At 32.8% G+C, this 7,377-nt stretch overlaps 1 long non-coding RNA gene across 11 annotated transcripts; it reads left to right on the top strand.

Annotated features, from left to right (window-relative positions):
- The first annotated feature begins 571 nt into the window (after window positions 1-571).
- Window positions 572-7,122, top strand: LOC145792830 (uncharacterized). Of its 11 annotated transcripts, XR_014332823.1 has the most exons (10): window positions 572-752; window positions 1,988-2,110; window positions 2,704-2,820; window positions 2,953-4,261; window positions 4,524-4,574; window positions 4,763-4,829; window positions 4,910-4,979; window positions 5,241-5,903; window positions 6,159-6,241; window positions 6,767-7,122. It is a non-coding gene; the product is annotated as an uncharacterized LOC145792830 (long non-coding RNA). The 11 variants fall into 11 exon arrangements; XR_014332820.1 differs by having other exon boundaries at window positions 2,953-3,025; window positions 3,533-4,261; window positions 4,763-5,903; XR_014332824.1 differs by lacking the exon at window positions 4,910-4,979.
- The last annotated feature ends 255 nt before the right edge of the window (window positions 7,123-7,377 follow it).

Here is a 7,377-nt window from a genome sequence, read left to right as displayed (position 1 = left end):
GAAAAATAATGATTGTACTTTAAAATAAATTTTGAAAAATAGATATAGAATTATGATTTGAAAGCTACAAATAGCACACTTAAATCAGTGATGAACCCAACAGAGCCTAAACTTTTCTTTTATTTATTTTTCCCACTTCTTGTACCTATGCCCTAATTCCTTTCACGTCTATTTACAAACGGAGGTGTGAGTGTGTTTGATTTGTGTTTATAGAGTAATTTTTGAGATAAAAAATACAAAAATTTATTTGATTTGCCTTTTTTTAGAAATAGTTTTAGGGGTGGTTTGACATCCCCTATATAATCCATCTTTTTATCTTTTTTTCATCACATCACTTCTCTATTTTTCTGCACATCTTTTCGTAAAAAGACAAAAAGTACACTTATTTAGATCACCTCAAACAACCCCTTAGAAAATTATTTTGGAGAGAAAATTTTAAAAAAAATAATTGATTTGATGTGTATGAGAGAGAGTGATTTTAAAAAATAGATAACCAAACAAAATTTTAAAATTTTTTTTAAAAGAATTTGTTTGGTTTAATTACTCTTCAAAATCTGTTTGTAGAGAATTTTCCAAAAAAACAAACCAAACAAGCCCTCTGTCTCTCTTGCTTGCTCTCTCTAACCCTGTTCAATCGCCCCTGATCATAGGAGCGATTTTGACCAGAGATCTCCGACTACATATCACCGTTTCCCTAAATTTTCTCTTTCTAACTCTGTTCAATCACCCCGATCTTCTCCATCTTCACCATGGTGAGTTCTTTGAACTATTTTCTAGTCCATTATGCTTCGTTAGGGTTCATTTTCCGGGTTTATATACGTTGTATATACATATATATACATGCATTTATGTTTATGTAGATGCAGTTTGAGTTGGTGTGTTTTGCTGGTTGATCTGTGATCTCCATGGTTTGTGAATACTTTCTACAATTTGCTTCAATTTCTCAGCTCATAGATATGATTTTGATTGATTTTGACGGTTGATCTCTGAATGTCGTGTTGATTTCGATTCGTATGACGGTCTAACATTGATTCGCCTGGTTTCATAGACTGATTTCATTCGTATGATTTGTTTCGTGTTTTGGTAAAGGAACTGATTAGGATCTATGTAAAGATGCCTATGGTTTTGAATTTGAATATCTCTCTCTCTCTCTCTCTCTCTCTCTCTCTCTCTCTCTCTCTCTCTCTCTCTCTCTTCCATATTTGAATTTGGATTTCAAATTTCAATAGCGTCAGTTCCAAGCCTTTATTTCTCTCTTTGCTGTTTCTGGTATTATAATGTTTATAGTCTAAATGCTTGAACATGTGCTTATGTGTTTCACTTCCTTTATCAATATACTTGCATATCTTTGTGTGACATCCTTTTTTCTTTTTCTTTTTTTTTTTTTTTTTTTTTGGGGGGGGGGGGGGGGTGTGGTCAAACAGCTCAATTCACTACAAAGTTTTGTTCTGCAGCTCCATTCATTTTATGGCTTTATGATCACTGTATTGCGCAGCAATCTTTCATACCACTCACTGTAATACTGGTTTAACTATTTCTCTTGGTGTGCTCTTAATTATTTTGGCACTTAATTGAGTCCAACAAGCACTATACAAGCCATACTTACTATGCCCCATATTCTTTTTTCCTCTCATGCTCTACTCATACAGTTTAATTTCCCCCCTCCCATGTCAGTCTTGGTTTTTAATTTTGTTTTTTTTCCTTGGACTTTTGTTTTGTTTTTTTTTTTTTAATTTAATTTTTAATAATAAATTTATCTTATATTTTTTGTTTGCAATAGTTTTTGATTTTGTGTCACCTATATGTTTACTTTTTAGTCGAGGTTTTGGGACCATTTCAGTTTTTATGGGCTACATGTTTGTTATACTTTATCTTTTGTGTTGAGTCCTAGAGGGTTATCTCTTATGCATTGAAGTAATAGAAAGAAAAAGCAACAACTAATACTGTTATAACATCTCAATTTTCCCTCTTCCAAATTTTTTTGCAGGTCATTTAACTTGGAAAATGCTTTGGCATCTCACAGAAAGGCCAAGCACAGTGCTGGACAATACATGGATTTAAAGAGAGAGCTTCTGAGTTCTGATTGGAAAATCTATGCTCAGTCTATTAGGTAATTTTTATAATACTAAACTTTACTGACTAGTAACTTTTTATATTGTGAGTGTTAATGTCAATTTGGTATGAATATAAAATTGTGGAAAGGTTCTTTCTTCAAAGAATGGTTAATTTTTTGATAAAGATTTCATGGATTCACTTCATAGATTGCATGATGGAATCTCAAGTGCCCAATTATGGCGTTATTAATCGGGATTAGTTTTCTTGCTACTGGTGCGCTGTCGCAGTTATATACAAATGATGAATTTTCAGAATTCTATTAAACCTAAACTAATTTTATATCACTTTTCCAGTTCTGTAAGGAAAAAAAAAAGAAGAAAGTTTGGCCCTTGTTTTTTTATGAAATTAAACACAGTTGAAGGAGTAATTTTGAGTGGAATGAGAACCATTGAATAGAGCATTATAGCTTTATATGTTATCTCCTCATTTCAGTTTGTTTGAGAACCATGAATTGTGTAATGAAGTACAAACATTAAGATAAATTCATTGTGCCTTTCTATATTTTTATGTCTTTAGCTTCATACATTCACTGCTACCTCATGGAGATTTATTATTATTATTTATCTTGTAATGGTGATGATATTGAAGGCATTTCTTAGGCTGTTTTGGTTCCTTCCATGTCTTTTGATCAACTCCTGGGGCGTTATCACTGAAAAAACAACCAAATAGGCTTGAATAGTTAATGCCTTCACTTTTATCAGCAAGGTAAGCTTTACTTTGCAAGTTAATGTAGCATTTCTAATATATGATTGAATAGTTTACTATACTTATGCTTTTGAGTTTTGACTTTGAGAAATTTAAAATTGTTATGCTTATGCTTTTGGGTTTTTGGAGCAGGATAGGTAACCACTGATCAACAAAATAAATAAGTCTATTGTGGTACCCTCCTAACCAAATACTCTCATGCATTGTGAGTAATTTTTTCTTGTTTTGCATAATTGTTGTGGCCTGTTCAATATTCATGTAATAGATTTCTTGTTATCTTAGTTCTTATTTTTATTTTTGGGGCTCTCTTGATCCAAAATGAGGTGAGTTTGCTTTTAGGGTGTTGACAAGGACATGAAAAAGCTTTCAATCCCTCTTTCTACAAGTGATGAGACTAATAATTGCACCATCATCTGGCATGATGTTCTTACACAATATCAAGTCAATATTCACAAGGACCCATAATCAAATATATATATATATATGAACAAAAAAAGAATGAGTGGCATAGTTTCTCTCTTTCTCTCTATGTCATATTTCATGCACAGATGGTGTGGCTGGTAATCGCATGATAGTACCTGCTTCTTGTGATCTTGTAGATTGATTTTTTTTTTTTTTTTGGGTGGGGGGAACTTGCTGAAATACATTTAAGTTATGGATATTGAAAAAAAATTGGGACTTAATGATACTTTTTTTTGTGAAACTCTGCAAGAGGCAATCAAATGCAATGCTCATAGGTCTGTTTGAACTCTATCATCAATGCTTAGGCGGCAAGCTAGGACAGCCACATTGGCATTGCTTCTTGCTTGAAGTGGGCACCTCGTCGGGCCATGTTTGTTGTTTCTCACTTTTTGGATGCCTAATAACACTACTAGAAAAGTGACTTTTTACGTCTATTTTTTTGCGACTAACTATTTGACCGTTGCAAAAAAACAATATTTGCAGCCGCCAAAAAGGCATTTGCAAAAAATTAATGAATAGAAATATATATAATTCAAAACCACATGATTTTACTGCCCTCAATTTATTATTCCTATTTCCTTTATTTCTTTTATATACCAATGCCCTAGGCCCTTTCACTCACATGACATTTACAAATTGTCTCTCTTGCTCTCTTGCTTGCCATTGACGCAGCTCCAGTGGTATGAATCTCTGTCTCTCGGTCTCTCACTTTCTTCATCATGCTCTGTTTCTCTGATCTTCAATTTCATTTTTAGACTCAAAATTTGATTTTCTAAATTGAATTTTCTCAAGAAAGTTGCAGCCTTTGTGAGATTTGATCGACAATGAAACAGAAAATTGTTGAGTGAAATTAGGTTAATTGTTTGATTGAGCAAAGAGAAAATACAGAGTGATGAGAAGCACGAACAACAACACTCTAGATATGACAAGCGCTGCTGCGACTGCGATCGCGTCAGCTAGGACTCAAGCTTCGATTCAGGTAAACAATTTGATTCGAATTTTTACTATAATTTATGTTGCTTGTTGTGGTTGATGATTTGATTATCTCTATTAGGTACATGAATCTCTTGAGTTTCGATTTCTAATTCTAAGCCCAGTATAATCTGAACATTTAGGTCCAAGATCTGTTGATTATCTATGTTACGTTGATCATTTCACTTTGTTTGATGTAGTTTTTGGAAATTATTTGTTTAATTCTTTTTAATTTTATTTAATTTTAATTTTTTTTTTCTTCTTGCAAGTCAACCTGATCATCTCAATTTGAAATTGAGAAGGCAAAGAAGATGCTGAAGGTAAAAAACTGAGATGTATCCTACAATATATATATATATATATATATATCACTTTGTTAACGTTATTGTTTGGCACAAAGTGCTCAAATGAACAAGCACTGATTAGCAATACAACTGGTAAATTATTATTTATAATAGCCTTTGAAAGATTTGGTTATGATAAATTTTAATTTTTTCTGTTTTGGAAGAAATAACTATTGACATTGACAACTTGAAGCTCATCTTCTCATAATAGCTTGTGGCTCTGCTTTGGAGGTAATTTATACTGTTGTTTTCTCTTTTGAAGTTGATAATATTGGCCTAAATTAATGGATTCTCTGTTTTTATCTATGTAGATCCTTGAACATGTGTGCTGGATGTAGCTTAGTTTGATCGACATATTGCTTCCCTCCAAATTGTTCATTGGTCTCTTCTAATTGGTGCTAAATTAAAATCTTACAAATATTGTTATGATGAGTTCATTTTTTTGTATCGTGTTTTGAGTGATAAATCATTGCTTGGATTATTTTCTTTAGTTATGCTTAGCTTTATGATTGACTGCATTGGCATTATATTCTATGTAATGATATTCATGTGCAAAGTGGATAAGCATCTTTTCTATACCTAGTCTTTATTGTAGGTTGTGCAATGATTTTATTGAATTTTGTCTTTGTATTGAGTGACCAGATTCAGATATTACATGGCTTGTGGGCAATGTGGCTGCTTTTATGCAATGTGGGCTGTTTTCTATTCTGAATTTACATGCTGGTCCACATTTTGCACCTCCAAGGTTTCTATTGACGGGTTTTGAAATGTGAGTATGCAGTCTGTGGTGAAATTGTTAACCTGGCCCAAGTAACATTGAGATTTCTGCGATACTCTTCAATATGATTTTAATTAAAATTTCAGCATTTGATAGATAGATAGATTGATAGCATTGCACCGGTAGAATGGTTACAAAAGAAAATACCTGAATTCTGCCTTAAACCGAGTAAAAATGATTTTAATCAAGGAGAATGGAATGTGAGGGTGAAAGGAAGAAAAAAGAATAATTCTTGAAGATGTGTCATGAAATTCCCAGCCAAATTCATGGAATTTAGGCCTATTTAAGGCCATTGCATACTTTGCAGGTATCTTACTGTTTCTTCACGGATTCTTATTCCCAGTTTCTATTTCAATTTTTACTTCTGCTATTTTCGAGTCTTTGGAATTCTTTTTATAAGATGACTACAGATAAAAAAATAATTCAGATTATTTTAACAAATAAACTCGTTTTGCTGCTAGATACAACTCATGGATAGCCAATGGATGGAAGCCAAATTGACGAGGATTTAAATGAGCCAACCATGGGTGAGAAACTTGCAAGTTTAAATTTACTAGAGAATGACGAGGTTAAGAGCCTTGAGAAAAGAGAAATTTCTCAGCACGTGATGCCTCCAAGTGTGGATTCTATTCAAGTTTTACATGCTAATGATTGAGCCCTAATTTTAAATTGCTTATGTACCCAAGACGATAAGATTCTTCCTTGTCCCTTTTCCTTTGGTTATATGTTTAATGATGTGAAGGTATGACTCATCTAATACTACGTTCCTGTATTTCTTGCAGGTGATTGCAAATTCAGTCTCACTATTAAATCCATCTGATGTTATCAAACTTTTAGACTCACTGATATCTATAATTCAGTCTAGGTAAAACATGTTTGGCTTAATTGGTTTTATATAATACCTATGTATGATAGATTAAAGTATTGTTTCGAATGTTGCATATTATTATGAAATTTTCAACTAGTTTGTTAGTAGTAGGAACTTTTGGTGATTTGGTCCTGTGCTTTTGTGGACTCACGTTGACATCAAACTTTTTTAGTTGGAAATGTTATGAAAAGGATTTCTATGCATAAAGCCATTCTTGTGGACTATTTGATGAATGATCATTTTATCAAGTATTATCAATACTTGAATTGACTTTAAATACATACTATTTACTAATCATTAGTTGTCTGTTTTATATTTGATGAATCTCATAGTGCTAACTTGTGCTTGAGAGCCAATGGACCTCTATTGATCACCCACACTCAGTGAACCAGTCTAGTTATTTTCAATGTGCCATTTATATTGGCTGTACAGGGCAAGCTGAGAAAGTTTGATATTGTGTTGGTTTTTGTCTTACCAGTGTTCAATAATCAAATTCATGCCTCTTTTTGCTTGAACTTGTAGTTTCAATATTGGAGGTTGATGATTTGTTTCCGATACTCTCTTGACAAAGGGAGCAATGGTGGCAACAAGACTGACAGGAATTCTTTTAGGACAACCTATATTCTTCAAGACTCTGTAACAAGACTGTAAGGAAGTGGCCTTTTTCTTGTTTTCATATACTAGTTTTTTATGTGAATTAGGGTGGGTAATTGCAAGGATTCTTGGAATCAGAACTGCATAACCTCAAATGTTTTTTTGTAATTGCAATAGGTGGAAAACCTTTGCAAGATTCTTTTAGGAACTCTTCGTTATTGTAACGGGAATTTTATTAAGGGAACCGATGGAAAATAATGCATGAATGTTAAAATTTTTGTAAATATCTCTTTATATTTATTGTATATAATATTTAAATTGTCTACTCTTAAACCAGCATTTAAATTGTCTACTCTTAAACCACCGACGAGTTGTGGTTCACATCAGCTGTAACCAACTTGGAATATCAATGAGAAATTATAAAGAGGGACCTTAATCATTCAATTGTTGTCAAAAAGTCATATGTGGTGTGCATGACTAAGAAGAACATTGTTATCAAAACCTCATCTCTTATATATATAGACTAGACTTGAGTTTGG

This window comes from Camellia sinensis, chromosome 6 (genome assembly GCF_055761805.1).
Source record: "Camellia sinensis isolate YWXY chromosome 6, ASM5576180v1, whole genome shotgun sequence".
NCBI classification, from domain to species: domain Eukaryota; kingdom Viridiplantae; phylum Streptophyta; class Magnoliopsida; order Ericales; family Theaceae; genus Camellia; species Camellia sinensis.
The sequence above is the reverse complement of the archived record's forward strand: the minus strand, read 5'-3'. Positions and strand labels throughout refer to the sequence as shown.